Below are 18077 nucleotides of genomic sequence, written 5' to 3' on the forward strand. Positions count from 1 at the left end.
AGAGAGCCTGAGAGACCACACAGGGCACAGAGAGACACATGTGCATGCTGTAGCTCCCAGCATTCATATATGGTGAAGAGTGTGTTGTGGTTATATTCTTATTATTGCCTGGTGGCTGGCATAAGAGATATGTGAACCCATATGGTGTCCTAATGTCTTGTACCTGGCTGCCACTTAAGAGTTTAGAGTGGTTGCTATGCATGTGCATGAGTGTATTACCTGTGCCTGGGTGTGTGCATGTGGATCAGAGTGTGCAGTCAATGACAATTGATACTGACAGGAAGTAATTCAGGGGCTGGATTTGCTCTCTTTATGTTTTGTTTTTGTGCAATGTGATAGTAACTTTTGTTATCAGAGGACTGATTTAAAAGATGTTAGAAATTTCCTTAATCTGGTCTGAAATTCACCTTGTTTTATTCTTGGGTGTGTAATATGTGAGGGTGTGGTGAGGGGAGGATGAAACATCAGACCTTCCTGAACAGTCCGAGGTCAGTTCTCAGCAATTAGCTGTTGATTGTTTGGCCATCACCACCCTTGGAATTGTGAGTAGGACCCAGAGGATTTGAGAGCTTCTGTGGCAGAGATATTGTCCTATTCTGGGGAGATTAGAGACATGTTGACAAGCAGAAAGAGGTCAAATTTGTGGCTTGTTTCTCTCCAATATTTAGGCATTCTGATGTTTAAAACAATTTAATTTCACTGATACTGTCACCTGCCTACCAAGGGCCAGGTGCTGAGTTTTCAAAGATAAATGAAATTCAGTCTCTATTCTCAGGAGCTAATAGCTGTTTTTTTTCTTGGACAAGGTTTTCTGGGCCTACTTACCTCAGTACCCAACTCTGTCTCAATAGTAGCCTTTGGGACTCAGAACCAGACAGGTGAGGTGAGATGCTGGAGCAGCTGATGGAGGAGCCCTTGCACTTTCTGACTCTCCTTCTCACAAGCACAGGGACCGTGGGAAGTAGGAAACTGGGCTCTTTAGGGAATGCTGTGGTAGATAGTGTGGTGAGGATGGCAGCTCTAATGGTCTCTCAGCTCATCTCTTGGCCTCTCAAGCTATGAGAGCATGCCCTCCAGCATTCCCAGAGATGGAGATTGAGTGTATTTCCTTGAGGGACTGGAAACAGGATTTGTTAGTTAATCTTAAGAACATTAGCAGTGAGAAAGCTGGGCAATTTGAGGCCTTGTGGAATTGTCTCTGGGGAACTGCGGTTACTTCACTCTGTTCAGACCAGGAGGTTGGGCAGTAGCTAAGGGTGGGGCAGCGACAAAGATGTTCAAAAATGGTCAGACCAACTGGTGCCAAACTTCTTCTAAGGCCCTATAATAAGCTCGTATTGTCCCTGTCATACAGTATCCTCTCTGCCATACAATATCGCTTCTGCCGTATGGTATCCCCTCTGCTGTGTGGTGTATCTTCTACCATATGGTATCCCTTGTACTGTACCATATCCCTTCTGCCGTATGGTATCCCCTCCACCATACTGAGGCACTAAGTCAATTGTTGTGGGACTCCACCTCTCTTGAAAACCCATTCTGCTAAGGCTTCATGATGCCCTTTTGTGACTTCTTTTCCCCTTCAAGGTTAACAGAATGTTAACAGGAAGTTATTGAGATAAACATTTAAAACACTGCACATAGTGCTTGGCATACAGTAGACACTGAGTAAATAGTAGCTTTTACCACCAGAGCTGAGAAGCCTACTTCCATGTGAGCATGTGGAAGATGTGGCCCCGGGTCAGGGTGAGGCAGGAGAGACACAGGTCCTTCTGCCGACCTGGGGGTTTGCACAGCGTCAGGGCTTCTTCCAATCTAGCTCTGTAGGACTGAGCTTGTTGGCAAAAGTCTTGTCCCTGCCATCCCAAAGTTGCCTGACAGGTCCCAAAAGGAAAACACAGGAGCTGAAACTGGGTGGCCATAGTGAGGGGCTCTCTCCCAGTTGAGCCGGTTGCTTAAGAATCACTTTTCTGACTCTGCTTCAGAGAAATCTGGCTTTTTGTTTCCTGATGTCTTACCCATTTGGTCAGGGCACCCAGATAAGCCAGAGTGGGTAACAGAGTGGGGTTGCTGCCTAAATTGGCAGAGGTTGGTGAGTTAATGCCAGGAAGCTAAGGAGACCCTGCAGGGACTCAGGGAAACCCAGATGTGGGCTTCAGAGGAGGCAGTATAAGCTGGCTCTGTTTCCCTGCCATGTGTACCTCTCCACCTAGCCCTGGGAACAGCTCAGTCATCAGTGAGCACTTTTAGCACACCTGCCCCATGCCAGGTGCTGGCAGGGCTAGAGGCAGCATGGCTTGTGGCTGAAGCCTTTTGGAGGCTGAGAGCCCTGGCCTGGATTACCATCATGGCTCTGCCACTTTTTAGTTCTGTGACCTTGGCCATTTATTCATCTTCCCTGATCGTCGATTTTCTCATTTGTGAGAAAATTGTGAGGATCAAGTGAAATAACATACACAAAGCAACTAAAACAGAAACTTAAGTACCGTACGTGCTCAGTGAATGTTGTCAGTCATGGGTGGGTGCAGTGGGGGATGTGGAAAAATGGAAAATACAATCCCTCATATTGAAGGAGTTTATATTCTGGGTGGGGGGAGAGGCAGCAAGACAGGTAAACATAGATCACAATGTCAGAACTGCATGTTCTATAACACAGGTCAGCAGGTGTAATGGGCACTGAGAGCTCTGGGAGTTCAGAGGTCGGAGAGCTGCCCCATGGGCTAAGCTGGCCAGAGAGGTCTTCCTGAACAGGTGTCCCTTGTGAATGTGCAAAGGTTGGAGAGGAAGGTGGAGGGGCATTCCAGGAAAACACCCAGATGAGGCCAAGCAGCATAAGTTCAGGAGATAGAGAAGAAACTGGTTGGGTTGGAACCAGTGCTTTTTGGGGGAGACTAGAGAGAGATGAGGTTCAGTAGATAGGTTGGGGCTGTTGTGAAGAGCTTCGAATGCCTCGCTAAGGAGTTTGTGATTTATGTTTGGAAGATTTTTGAGGAAGGACGTGCCATTAATATTATGACCTTGATTCAGTCACTAAATCTTTTAACCTCCCTGGGCCTTAGATCCCTCATCTTTGAAGTAAAGAGTTTGGACCATGTGATTATAAAGGAATTTCTCTAGCTAAGGAGTCTGTGGTTCTGTGATAGAGGAGATTATTTTGATGATAAAGTGCAGAACTGGTTGGAAGAGAGAAACTGGAGGCAGAGGGTGTACTTAGGAAGCCAGTGCAATGTCAGGCATGAAGCTTCTTTCTGCCGCTTGTTAGAGACTCCAGGTGTAGGTGGGCAAGGTCTTTCCTGTATGTTTTAGGGTCTTTGACGTTATAGATCTATAACAATTTGAGTTCTTCAAGATTCCTCCCCAGGAGACACCCACCCTTGGGGCACCTGGAGAAGTGGGGAAATTGGTCAACTGTTCCAGGAAAGGAGTGATTATTCGGTGGATTTCAGATGTGTATCATTCCTGTTCTGCAGTAAACCGAGAAGAGAAAAAATAACAGGAATTCGTTATTGTTCATCTTTAGATGGGTAGAGCTTTCCAGTTTACAAAATCGTTTCGCAGGCGTTATCTCACTTTCTTCTCACCAGTCTCCTGAGGGAGGTTAGCCAGGTGCTCCCACATTTTATGGATGAGGAGAGGCCATAATTTCTCAGTCTCTCAAATCTAGGTCTCTTTCTAAGTGCACTTATGTTTCTCTGCTTCGTGTTCCTCAGACAATAAATAGGAGCTCACTTGTTCCATTAATTAGTTAATTCAACACGTATTTATTAAGTACCTGATAGCCATCAAGTACTCCACTAATTTGAGGCCCACAGAGGACATATATTGAAGAAAATTTTTTTTGCTTATTGTAAAAGCAATGTATGCTCATTAAAGAAATTTTGTAAAGTAGAGAAAAAAATTCCTCTAATTGCACCACCTGAGACATAGATATGTTTAGGTTTTTTTTTTTTTTTTTTTTTGCTTAGGAACATTCACCCTGAGCTAACATCTGTGCCAATCTCCCTCTATATTGTATGTGGGTCACAGCCACAGCACGGCTGATGAATGCTGTAGGTCCGTCCTTTGGAACTGAACCCAGGCCACTGAAGCGGAGGGCACCTAACTCAACCACTAGACCACAGGGCCAGCCCCATTTTACAGTTTTTTTGGCCAATTTTTCTACTTATTGAGATCATACTATGTATACAACTTTGTACGCTGATTTTTTTCACTTGCTATGAATTTTTTCCTATTATTAAAATTTTAACATTTAGAAAATGATCATATAACATTATATTAATGGATAATTCATAACAATAATTTCTCTATTATTGGATGTCTAAGTTATTTCCAATTTTTCTCTCTTTTAAATTTAGCTTGATAAATATGTTTTTGTATTAAGTTTATATTGCATTTCTAGTTATTTCCTGGGCTATATTTCTAAAAGTGAATAGAGAATTTGGTCAAAGGAGTTACTTGGGCTCTTGATAAATATTGCCAAATTATTTTCCTAAAACTTTTTAGAATTATCTGTACTTCTATAGGCATTATATAATTTGGGATTTTGAAATGGGAAGAGAACCTGTTTTCTATTGTTTTGGCAAGGGTGGAAATGAGGAAGATTTCAGGAAGATGGAATCTGCTATTGGAGCCTGGCCCAAATGTTGCCCTTGGTGGAAAATATTAAAATACCCTAAAGGATAGAACCATCTTGACAAAGATCAGGCTAGGTTATATTTTCCAGAGAGGTTTTTTATTTGTTTGTTTTGTTTTTTAAAGACAGATTAAAGGTGAGTTTCAGGAAGGAGAAGAAATTCTATAGTCTCAGAATTGGAGTGTTCTCTATGTAGTGCAAAGGAGACTACTGCTAGCTGTGCTTAGGTCAGGGTAAAGGTCAGGAGGGGAGCCCAGAGGGCAGAAAGAGAAGGGCTCTCCTCTCCCAGTGGTCAGGATCTGCTTACATCCAGCATTGCCCAGGGTTTAGTGAAAGGGAGTGAAAAGTAGGTCAGGTCAGACCCTTGGGAAGCCGGTTAGGGGCCCGAGGAGCTGGATGTGTTGTTCAAGCAAGTTCAGACCTAGGCACGTGGTATCCAGTGAGGATTTTCTGGTTAGGCTTCAGTTATCCTTGATTGCAACTGTCTGTCTTTTAAAAAAATTCATTTGTATTTTTTCTTTTCTTGTTGTTGTTAGTTCCTACTGGGAAATTAATCAATCTTGGCTGAACTAAGTGGAAAATATTCATTCCAACCTAGCCAGCATAACTAGGGTGGTTGGAAGAGAAACTCTAGAAAGTAGGTGGTGGCGGCCATTGGCTGTCCCATAGCCCTTTTTATAACTTTAATATTTATCGTGTTGTCATTATGCCTTGTTCTTTATTTGAGTACATATCTAATTTCTCATGCTCCTATGAAAACAATTTAATGATAAAAACTGAATCTTTGTTTCCAATTTTTAAAGTATCTGCAAGACAATATTTACATTATAGATGCTCAATAAAGATTGATTAAATTGAAGAGTTGTCTCACACAGGGATTCCGCTAAGTGCTTGATACTTGTCTTTTATTCATTCCTTCATCCATCCCTTAATAAGTATTTAGTTTCCTGAATGCCTACTATGCACTAAGCATTATATTAGGCACTGGGTGTTACTAATGGGAATAAATAGTAAGGGTTTTAGTGACCCTTAAGGAGCTCATTGCAGAACAGAATGACAAGTGCTGTGAGTGAGGGACAGATGGGTGTTATAGGAGCACAGAGGAGGGTGTCCTAACTCATCCTGGGATGAGGGAGGAAGTGTCCAGACAATTCAGAGAAGGCTTTTTTCTTTTCTTTTCTTTTCAAGAGCTGAATTCTAAAGGAGAAGCAAAAATTGAGGGAAGGGCCTTCCAGGCAGAGGCAATAACACATCAGTGATATGAGGAATTACCTATATTCAGGGAACTCAAGTAGCTGAGTATGTTGTAACAGGAGTACAGAGGGATGGGGGTTAGAAATAAGCAGGGAACAGATTATGAAGAGCCTGGCATGCTGGGTGAAGAAGTTTGGATTTTATCCTCATGATGGAGAGTGGCATCTAGGTTTTAGGCAGGGAATTGACATGATCAGATATGTATTTTAGGGAGATCACTCTTGACTATCAAAGTTCAGAATACATTGTATCAGTGAGTAAGAAGATGAGCTAAAACTGGGGCAGTTTAGTGAGGAAAACCCCAGGAACAAGATAGGTTGAGTTAGCTGTGATTGCTGTGTCCTTCTCTAGGATACTCCTTCCCATGTTTAGGAACCATATCTCTAGTACCTGCCATAGAGCCTGGTGAACAGGAGGCATTTAAGAAGTGCTTCTTAGATATCTCACTCCTCTTTGTATCTCCCAAGCCTAACACAAGCCTGAGGCTCAGAGGTGCATGGTAACTGTTAGGTTCCCTGCTGTGGCTTGCACTAGCAGCCACTGAGCTCTGACTTGAAAGTAAGGTGGGTACTCTTTTCCCTGTCGTCACAAACCAGGCAAAATTACTTTCCAGGTTAGACCTGACCTTGAAGATATATTTTGCATGACTTCTCAAGATTTCTCCAAAGGACTCTCTCCATCTTGTGATGAGTATTTGTTCCCAAGTAGACAGTAGGTTCCTTTAGGGTGGGAAACATATTTTTATTAATTTGTGTATTCCCAGGACTTTTCACAGTACATGATACATAGTAGGTGATGCTAAATGTTTGTTTCATGAATTTGAAATTCATTGTTTTCAACTTGAAATATGTTTCATGAAATATGTTGTAAAGATTGATTAAGTACTGATTTCCCCTAAGAAGCCTTTTAAATCTATAACCCAACAGGGGTGACTGGGCATATCTAAGGCCTGAGAAGGAGAGGAACTCTGAGATGGGAGAAATTGCCAGAATGGGAAGTTACGTCTCAGAAATATTTAGTAGTTGAATTGAAACAGTTTCAGAAAGATCTGGGCCACAGGTTGTAGGTTCTTAGAAAGTCCTATTATGGAGTTTGGGAAGCTCTGGGTTCCATTTATCACCTACCATTCTATAAGTAACTTTCCTTTTTCCTCTTACATTTTAAGCTACAGTTGAATTAGATGACTCACCATGTTTTCCTGACTCTTTGTCTTTTTGTTTCTTTTCTTTATTAGGACTGTTCTCCTCCTTTATGCTGTTATTGTCATCCTTCAATACCCTGCTGAAATGCTACACTGTTTCCAAGGAACCCTGTGGAAGAAATAGTCTCTCCCCACCTCAAACATCTCAACCTTTAGATCCCCTCATGGTACTCAATGCTATCTACTGGAACTATATATGGGTTATCATGCATCAGTAATTTAGCTATGTGTATTCCATAGTACAGGGCCTTTAAGTGTTGAATGAACAATGTGGCTGAACTGTATTACTAACTTAGTGTGACGGTTAATTTTATGCGTCAACTTGACTAGACCATAGAGTCCCCAGACATTCGGTAAAACTTTATTCTGAGGGTTTTTGTGAGGGTGTTTTGGATGAGATTAGCATTTAAAGCAGTAGACTGAGTACAGCAGATTGTTCTTGTTAATGTGGGAATGTGGGTAGACCTCATCCAGTCAGTTGAAGGCTTGAATAGAGCAAATGGTTTTCCTTCCTCTGAGTAAGAGAGAATTTCTCCGGCTCGCTGCCTTCCAATTGGGACATCTTCTTTGTCTCCTCTTCAACCTGAACTGAAACATTGGCTCCCCTGGGTCTTGAGCCTGCTGGCCTTCAGTCTGGAACTACACCATTGGCTCTCCTTGGTCTCTAGCTTTCTGACTCACCCTGCAGGTTGGGACTTGCCAGCCTCTATAATCACATGAACCAATTCCTTGTAAATCTCATTCTTTATATCTATCTATGTATCTACCTATCTTTATATCTATATCTAGATATTTATCCATCCTATTGGTTTTGTTTCCATGGAGAACCCTGACTAAAACATTTAGGGTCTGGATTTTAGAAATATTCAAGAGAAAGGAAAAGAGTTTTATCAAACTTTCCTAGAACTGGATTAACATGAGACATACTTTAAAAATGATGCTTACTTTTGGGGCTGGCCCCGTGGCCGAGTGGTTAAGTTCGCGCACTCTGCTGCAGGCGGCCCAGTGTTTCGTCGGTTCGAATCCTGGGCGCGGACATGGCACTGCTCGTCAGACCACGCTGAGGCGGCGTCCCACATGCCACAACTGGAGGAACCCACAACGAAGAATGCACAACTATGTACCGGGGGGCTTTGGGGAGAAAAAGGACAGAATAAAAAAATCTTTAAAAAAAAAAAATGATGCTTACTTTTGATACCTTTTCATCTGAGCTCTTCTCCCTTTTCCAAGATTTCAGGCACATAGGACTTCGATGCTTCCATTAGCCCTCCACTGTAATACCTGACCTAGGCCCACCCTGTTCCTCACTTAAGGCTAAAATTTTCCTTGCTTTTGAGTCCTCATTCCACCCCGACCCCATCAAAGCTCCCAACTCGGTGTGGTAGATTGGAGGCAGGTGGTGGGGGGAAGCAGCGTCACTGTTCAAGTGACTCATGTACAGTTGAAAGCTCTCTAACCTTCTCAGAATCCTTTCTAAATGAATTGGATGAGATATCAAGTAGTTTAATAAAGCGGGGTGAAAATTTTAGGCAGAATGAGGGTGTTGTCTTTCAGTAATTGCCCAATGGGCAGGCCGGATCACCTTCTTGGGAGTCAGTCCTAGGGTCAGCACCTCCTCTGCACTTACTCCTTGGACAGATTCTTCCCTTTCCATCTCTGAAACTCCAGCTCCTCTAAAAACAACATCGGGGCCGGCCCGGTGGCACAGCAGCTAAGTACACACGTTCCGCTTCGGCGGCCTGGGGTTCACCGTTTCGGATCCTGGGTGTAGACATGGCACAGCTTGGCAAGCCATGCAGTGGTAGATGTCCCACATATAAAGTAGAGGAAGATGGGCACGGATGTTAGCTCAGGGCCAGTCTTCCTCAGCAAAAAAAGAGGAGGATTGGCAGCAGATGTTAGCTCGGGGCTAATCTTCCTCAAAAAAAAAAAAAATCAGATAAGCACTCCCACACCAATGGAGATTGTACTGCTGACACAAGAAGAGAGACAGAGGGCAACCATTTGTATGTCTCCACTGGATCTTTGTAAGTTAGCAAATACTTATGGTTTTAAAGGGCCCATTTCTGAAGAATAGAGATCATTATAAAGATGATGAGAAAATCAGTAGTTTTACATGATGTGTGGCCATAAATAGAGAAAAGACCCAGTAAGAGAGCATATTTTAATGAGGTTTTGGAGGCATCTTGTTTGGGAAGATGTTGGTAAGTCAAGTCTGCCGTGAAGCTGCTCTAGCTTAGAATACTTAGCACCTAGCATATTATAGGATAGATCTTCCTTCCAGCATTCCTATGAGAAGGAGGGGGTAATTTAGGGGAATGATCATGATTATAATATAAAACTACAAATTCCCTACATCTATTTTAATGTTTAGATATACTTGGATCTTTCTCATATTTTTAAAAAATCCCATTTTGAAGCTTATTTCTCTTGCTGCCTTCCACTCTACCACTCTCTTCCTTTTTAATAGGCAAACTTCTTAAAAGAGTTGTTTTTAGTTAACATCTTCTTTCACTTATCTCTCATCTACTCCATAGCATCACGGAGATTATTTTTTTCTGCCTTCATTGTGTAATCACAACTGCTGTAACCAAGGTCTCCAGTGGTGAAGTCATCCCCAAATACAAGAAAACCTTCTCACCTTTGTTTTACCTGATGTCACAGGCACTTGCCAGTTCATTCTGGAGCTGCTCCTGTGGCCCTCACTCTGTGACTTCCCACCAATCTGGCTGTTCCTTTTCAGTTTGGCCACCTCCTCTGATCTGCACATCCCATAAGCGTCAGTGGTCTTTAGAGTTCTGTCTTATGCCCTCTTCTCTTTCTATGTCTGCTCACTGGGCCTTCTGTAGCTTTAGTTGTAATCGTCCTCTCTTGTGTTGTGTATGTTAACTGTCTATTGGATATCTGTTTTTGAATATGCAGCATGTCCAAAACTGAACTTATCCTACCTCCAAACTGGATTCTTTAAAAAAGACTTCATGGCTGGTATCCACAGTGACCTCTGCCAGAAACCTGGCCACCATTCTTGAGTCCCTCCTTTGTCATTCCCTCATCTAGTCAGTTACTGAGTCTTGACAATGCTGCCTCCTAAACATTTTTCTAACCTGTCTACAGCTTTTTCCAAGCTTACTCACACTGCTAATTCAGGCCACTATCATTTCCTTCTCTAGATCACTGCAATGGTCTTCTCTCTGACTCCCCTCCTTGCCTCCAGTGTAATTCCACGCCCCCTCTAATTCATGATCCACAGTGCAGCTAGAGTGGTCTTAGAAAACAAAATTCCGATCATATCATTTTCCATTATTAAAGTACTTTAATTGTTCTCTATTGCCCCCAGGATGCACTTTGGCCTCTTCAGCATATTTTCAGCATAGTCCCTTCCCAAGTTCTTTGTCATGTTACAAACTTAAAAGACCTCAGTCTTCTCCAGCTTCATCAGTGCCAGTCCTGCCCCTCATCCCACCCCAGTTCTTGCACTTTATGCTCCAGTCACACCAAACTACTTTAACTCCTTAAATGTCCCTGCTTTCTATAGTGTCGGGGAGTTTGCTCTTACTCTGTCTGCCTGGAACACTCCTGTCATGCCTCTTTATTTTCCTGTCAATTTTAGCCACCCTTCAGGCCAGGGTTCAAACATTACTTCTTCTGTAATCCTACACCCACATACCAACCCCAGATTGTGATTCGGCAGTATCCAGTGCTCATCACTTTTGTAACACTTACCATGTTCTCCTGAGACCTGGTGAATGTACTGTAAGCATCTCGTAGGCATGCTCCACAGGACTTTGACTTTAAGCAAATCATGTTTAAGCTGCTCTCTTTAGTATATTCTCTCCAGTGTGCCATTTCAGCCTTGTGATCTCCTCCCTCACCTTTTCTTTTTACAGAAAAGAATCATTAAATGCTAGTGTTGGGGACATAGCCTTGAACTGTCCACCTGTCAGAGGAAACTTGGGGAGAACGGGTGGGGAGAGGTACTTCAGGGGCTCCATTTCCTTCTGTTCCTGGGGAGTTAGTTAGTGTTCTACCAGCACTTCCCACTCTTGGGGAGATGAGGATGATGTTCCAGCCCCACATCACTGCTCGGGTCACAGGACTTTGTACAGAGAGTTGTGATTCGAGAGAGATCTGCAGCTGACCCTCCTACTTCATCTTTAGAGTCTAGCGGTGTGTGGTCCTGTATCTTCTCCCTTCTCAGGCTCTGGATGTTCATATTCTCTTCCTCTCTGAGACTCTGCTCTGAGGGAAAATGAGGATGTTTACTAGTTGGGGGAAAAAGAAACCCAGAAGTTTGTAAAGCAACAGTTAACATAAAGCTGGGCTCCATGCTCATCAGGCCTCTCTCTCCTCCCCAGCAGTTTCTGAACCCCTAAAACCCCAGCAAGATGCTAGCTGATTGTACAAGTATGTCTGTAGGGTTCCCTCAAAGATGCAGCTATGTTTGAAAGCTTTATGTTCTGGTTCTCATTTTATCTGCTTTTCTTTCTTCCGGAGGATTCTACTTCTCAAAAATAGGTATGAGGACAATGCTCTAGAATTCAGCCTCCCTTCACCCTTTGTTAATCTCAGAATAAGTGATGCAGAGGCTGTTTAGATAACATAGCTGTGGGGAGAGAGGGAAAGGAGGCATTGGAGTAACTGCCAGGGACGGGGCCAGAGAGCACCATTAGTGAATACACATCTCTGGAGCAGAGTGAGAGAGGAGGTGGAAACAGGGAAGGAAGCTAACGGAAGCCAAAGAATTGTAGGAGTTGAGGGTATAATCCATAGGGGAATCGTGATGGACTAGACAGAGGATTCTGGTGGTCCCTCCCCTGCTGCCTGAAAGAAGAGTTGCCTGATCAGTGTCTATTATGAAATGGCCTTAGGCTAGGTTCTGGGGATACAGAGATAAGTAAGACACTGTCCCTGCTTTACACATGTACAGTTTAACAAAGAGAAGATAAGTGACTAATAAGAATTAGATGAGATTTTCAAAATGTGTGGTATTGTGGGCTGGGATACTGCCGCCACTACTAACAGCCAATATTTATTGCTCACCCACTGTCTTTCTAGGTGTTTTATACCTGGATTAACTCATTGACTCCTGACAACACCCTGTGGAGTAGGTATTGTTATAATCTGCATTTTCTAGGCAAAGAATCTGAGGCCCAGAGACATTACAAATAGCTTGCATGAAGTGTCACAGTGGGGATTCAGGAGCAGGAACTCCAGTGCAGGTGTTCTGGCTCTGGAACAGGTGCTCTCAGGTAACATGGCCTCTTGTAAGTCATCCGGAGAGTGTGCGGAAGCTCTGCCGCTGCCCATCTGCATGACTTTGTACCACTGGGCTGCCCTTGTGCCTGAGACACTCTTCCTTAAAGATGCTGGTCAAGGAAGGATGCTCCTTTGACATCTTCCCTGACTCCTTCTGCCTACCCCAGGGCAGTCGCTGTTTAGGGAGCTTGATCAGTACTTTGTGTTTATTTTGTTTAGCTACATAATATTCTATTTGTTGGAACATATGACTCCTTCTGTTAGAAGCTTCTGGATAACAAGGACTTTTCTTTTCCTGGAAAATTTCAAACAAGTGCAAAAGTTCAGCTAATGATATAATGAATCTTCATGTACTCATCCCACAGCTTCAGCAATTATTTCACGGCCAATCTTGTTTCAGCTATACCCTCATCTCCAAACCTGGGGTATCCTGAAGCAAATCCCAGACATCAAATCATTTCATGTGTAAACATTTCAGTTGTATTACTAAAATGTCAGGGCTCTTTAGAAAATATAACTGCAATACCATTATCACACTAAAAACGAATACTTCTTTAATATCATAAAATATTCAATGTTCAAATTTCTGCAATAATCTCATAATGTTTTACCTTCCCTTCAATTTTACTTGATTTCTTCCTTTGTCCCCCCGACACCTTTTTTTTTTTTTTACAGTAGAGTTATTTGAATAAAGATACAAATAAGGGCTTTATCTTTTAATCTTCGTGTTTTATATGGCTGTATCTGTGGAGACTCTTGTGAGGGAAAGCTGTATTGCTGCATCTGATACACTGGAGCCCCCGTGTGGGAAGGGTTATTTGTCCCTAAGAAAGAGGCTGGTTGAAATCTTCCTCATGAAATCTCTTCTTACTGGGAGGAAAACAGGCATTTTTTTTTCAGGTAAGTTGAAGCTGTGGTCTGTGGGTTCTCGATAGACCCTCTTTGTTAGCAGGTGTGCAAATGAATTTAGCTAATTCTCTGATCATTAGATATAATATCTGTAGACTTAGAAATAGGCTTACTCTGACCCCCAGTTAAGCAATTTCTCTTTCTTCTGACTGTAAAGAAGTCATTGTCTAAAGCAGTATCAACTGTGAGGCAGCACTTTGATGTCTGATACATAATTTTTATTATAAATATAGAGCACATTTACAAATAATCTCAAAGTAACCTTAGCTAAGCAAAATTAAATAACACAGAATAGTGTGGATGAAGGGACGTCTATACAGTGTGTGTCAGAGTTAGAAAACTCTGAAAGAGGTACCTGAGTACAGAGAACTCCTATCTAACCCTCTCTGAGGGCTCTCTTAGACACAGCATGAGATTCAGTAATCAGTATCGAATAAAACCTTCTTCTCAACAGCCCCAAAGAGGTTCCATCTGTGTAGTAGAAGGCTGGGTGGGAAGTGCATTTGCCTCTTCTTGTCCTGCCCTTCCTTTTATCCTGAGACACATTGGGACTCATAGACCCCATGAGAGAAAACAAATTTCAGAGGCTGTTCGAGAAGCCTAGGGCCCAGTGATAATATTCCCGTGTGTCCTAAGGAGCATCAGCACCAGTGCAGCTTTCTAGGTTGTAAGCAATGCCAATGGCATGAGTCACAGCATTCCCTTCAAGGCACTCCCACTTCTCGAGGACCAAATGCACCTTAGCAGGGGCCAAGGTTTCCTGAGAAAGGGAGTGAGGCAGACAGACATGCACAGGCAGATACACGGGGTAGAATGGAGGCTGGTGATTGGCCCGAGATGCCTGGAAACTGTGTTAGATCCATTTCTAGCCATGAATGAGGAAAACAGCTTCTTCTTTTCTGTTTGGAGCCCCTGACATAAAAGCCTTGAGGAGCTCCTGGCCAAGGGGACTTGAGGGGTTTTTGTGGCCTCTTTCACCTAAGGCAGTCAGATTGGCTTACACAGCTAAGCTAAATAAAAACAACCCCCTCACGTAAATAAGCAGTTACAAAAATTAAAACGGCAGAATGTCTCAGAGAAAAGGGAAAACCCAATATCCCAAATTGTGCATTCTTTAACAATCATTTAAATAATCTCTGAAGGGTAGCTCTCTGATTCCTTTCCCAAATTCCCAGATTATCTCCGTAAACAGCTAACTACTCCCTAAATCTGTAACCTCTCCTTCTGTGGGCATTTACCTGAACGAAGCCCACAGATTGATTAAAAAATGCATGCTTTTTTGTGTATTTTCCATTAAGACTCGCCTAAAGACCTTGGCAAATACTTTTCCTAGTTGCTTCTAGTGAGTTTTGGGAAGACAGGCTTGCCAAAGGGCTTAGGTGGTATTCCAACTAAGCAGCAAGGTGCTTAAGCCCTGGTCTTACGTGTAGACAGGTCTGACAGTGGACTATGGTGTAGGATTTCCCAGTTCAGAATTGGTTATATATTTCTTTTCCTGTGTCTCATGGGCTCACCCTGGGCTTTGGAGAGACAGGAGAAACTTTTACTTTTACTTCTTCTCTGTTCTTTTCTGGCACATGCATTTCAGTGGACAAGGACATATCTCTGAAGGTTATGGCAAATTCAAGTTAGACTCGGATAAGACAGGACTGGGATGGGGAGGTGAGTGTACTGTCAATGGGTAAGTTTAAAACAAGTCTAGATCAGGAGAGGGGGAGAGAAGAGAGTTTCTGCCAACTGTCCCCCAAGGTTTGCTTTGCCAAATTTCAAAGACTAGGAAGGGTGGGTTTCCTACAGTCGCCTGTCTGTACTTTTTCATATATTGACACTGAAGAGAGGGGCTGTGACCAGGCAGCCTGGAGGCGCCTCATTTGGAAGTTAAGTGGGGGACAAGTCTTCTTCCCCTTTTCTCTGAGGGTAAAGGGATCCTTCCAGTGACGGGGATGAGAAGCTTGGAGTAAGTCAGCAGTGCAGGAAACAGGGCAGGTTGCATTACTTCTTTTTTATTTCTGAATAAACTGTTTCTGTGGCTGGTGGGTGTGGGGAGGCTGAAGTTGGTTTCTTTGATTCCTGGACATTGAAATTCAGGGAAGAATATGCAGCTTCATCCATCTGAAAGGCATGAGCAGCGGTCAGTTAAATCAGTGTCATAGGTCAGGCCCTTACCTGTTCTAGTGTGATTCAGTACCACGTGCTATCACGACTTTCAAATTTTTAGCTTTGGAGATGGCTTTTATCACCCATTATTCCTGCTTGCTAACATCCTCTGAATGATCATTGGAAGAGAGAGATTTTGGTATTTGTACAACAGAATACGATGATATAGCAACGAGAATGAACACATTACAAACGCATACAATATGGACGAATCTCACAAAACAAATTTGAATGAAAGAAGCCAGAAGCATATAAGGATACGCTGTGTCGTTCATTTATGTAAGAGCATAAACAGGCAAAACTAATCTAGTGCATTGGAAGGGAGGATAGTGGTTACTCTTTGGAGGGAAGTAGCTGGAGGTTTTTTTTGTGGAGATAATGACATGTTTTGTTTCTTGATTTTGGTGCTGCTTATATGGGTATGTTCATCTTGTGAAAATTTATACATTGTTAAAATATACTTTTGATTTAAGGAGTCTTCAGTATGTCTTGGTACACTATTGAAAGGTTAAGATGAGAAAAATTTGGTAAAATTATTAAAGTAAGGGAAATAAGATGTCAGACCCATTAGACTAGAAATTATCTTTCGACAGTAGGAACAAAGTCAGATGGAAGGTAAAGGAGGGAGAATGATTGAGGCCTTCCTTGTGTTGTGCCCTGTGCTGGGTGCTGTACATTTGTATCTCATTGAATTCCTTCACTTCCTCTTTGAAGTAGGCAGCATGCCCATTAAAGATGACAAAGCTGAGGATCAGAAAGTTTAAACTACTTGTCCAAGGTCACAGAGCTAGTATGAGTCTCAACCAGCATTCAAACATAGGATGGAGATAATTCCAAAGTCCACATGTTTGCAATGAGGTAGACTCATGGGAGTCATTGCTAGCACTTCTTTGTTTGCTGCTGCATTGAGGAACTTTGACCCAAACCTGGTCTCACATTGGTGTCTTCAAGAATAACCCATTCTATACAGAGATATTTCCAGGAGAACATGAACCAGTGAAACGTGTTGTTCTTACCTTGTTAGGGGAGTTGTCAGAGTGGCCCTGACCTGGGGAAGCAAAAGAAGAGTTACCCATGGATGAAAATGCAAAGCTGACTTATGGCCTTAGAATGAGGGTGTTCCTAAGCTGTTGTGATTTCTAGCTGAAGGAGGTGGCTGGTGGTGGGAGGGTGGAGTGGGGAGGTGGCCCATGATCACTTAAGGAATTGGCTTCCCTCAGAGTCTGTGGTCCAGACCCAGGGCATTAGTACCAGAGGAGGGGCAGGAGTAGAGCCAGAGGAGGCCTTCATCCACTTCTAAAGATCTTTTCCAGGCTACAAGGCCTTGATTTGTTCCCTGATGTGTTTCTCAGCCACAGGCTTCAGTGGCAAGGAGTGGCACTGTGGCCCACAGTGCCAAGAGCAGAGCAAGACAGGGAAAGTCTCCCTAAAGGAGAATGCCCACATCCATAAAGAGGCGGGAGGGGAAGGACGAAGTATGAGGAAATGTCTCCTGGGAACATGTGCATCTTACTCAGGCCTACCTGGCCTAGGCAGAGTGAGCATCTCTCCTGGAGCTGTGTCTCAGGGGAATCTGTTGTGGCTAGGAAGGGGGTGAGGACCTATGCCAACTTAAGGTTGGGAAGTGGAGATCCCTTCTAAAAATTCAGATGGTAGGCAATGGTTTGGGAGTCCAGGATTCCCTGCTAGTTTAGGGCACATGGTGGAACACACCAGCTGTCACTGGGTGAGTGGCTTTACTTACTGTGGTTGGAGACTGAGGGTTTATGCTCTGTGAGATCACACTGGACACTTTCCCTAAATAAATATCAGACTCTTTGACTGCTATTCCCAAGCATAGGATCTTTGCTCCTTGTGTGAGGAATGACACAGTGAGCAGATAATTCCTCGGGGCTCCTCAATGTTCATTTATACCATGGTAGGTATTGCCTTTCCACTCAGGACCTCCTTCCACAGTCTACCCTTGATTCCTTCTAGTGTTTACTCCTTCCCTGTTTGCTGGATGTGCACATTTAAGTCCATTCTTTATCAACTGATTCTGACCCTACTTCTACCCTCACACCTTTCCCCTTTTGAAGGTAGATGCTATTTTTTTCTCACTCTTTATTGCCTGAGAGGCCTTTGGTTGTTTCTGATTTTCTTAGGTTCTCTTCCTGTCTTATCCATCCTTCCTGTTGCTATGCCAACAGAGCACATGACTCCCTTTCTCCTGCCCCTCCTTTCATTTCCTCATTTGTTTTCCTTCTTGGACCTTGGCTTCCCTGACTGGGGAGCAGAGGAATAGAATTCAGTCTGTCCCCTTTAAACCAGGTGGGGATGGGAATAACCATGTCCAACAGACAGCAGTTTAGAGGGAGCCTGAAGACTAGGGAAGAAGAAACCCAGAGGAATTAGTGCTGAGAAGCAGGAGTTTAGGGAGGAGGAGCAGATTCAGGCCCAGAGACAGAGTTGAAGTCTCCTTCCCTCTCCCAAGCATGGCACTTTGCCTTGGAGAAAGTGAAACACTAAGAATGGCCATCATACCGTCCAATGTTTCAGATATGTAGAAAGTACACCGGAGCTATCAGAGCTACCCCGGCCAGGACTCCGACCACGATGCTGTCAATGACCCCAGCTGAGAGGCCAGCAGAATTTCCTGGTGTTGGTGTTGGTGTTGGTGTTGGTGTTGGT

General features: G+C 43.3%; 1 protein-coding gene and 1 pseudogene across 1 annotated transcript in view; one reads left to right on the forward strand and one right to left on the reverse strand.

Moving 5' to 3' along the window:
- Positions 1-18077, forward strand: part of LOC124251347 (carcinoembryonic antigen-related cell adhesion molecule 1-like) — a 1036279-nt gene that overhangs the window by 961961 nt on the left and 56241 nt on the right. The window lies entirely within an intron of this gene.
- Positions 15254-18077, reverse strand: part of LOC124251366 (carcinoembryonic antigen-related cell adhesion molecule 1-like) — a 7880-nt pseudogene continuing 5056 nt past the window's right edge.

The sequence above is a fragment of the Equus quagga genome, chromosome 13 (genome assembly GCF_021613505.1).
Source record: "Equus quagga isolate Etosha38 chromosome 13, UCLA_HA_Equagga_1.0, whole genome shotgun sequence".
Lineage (NCBI taxonomy): Eukaryota > Metazoa > Chordata > Mammalia > Perissodactyla > Equidae > Equus > Equus quagga.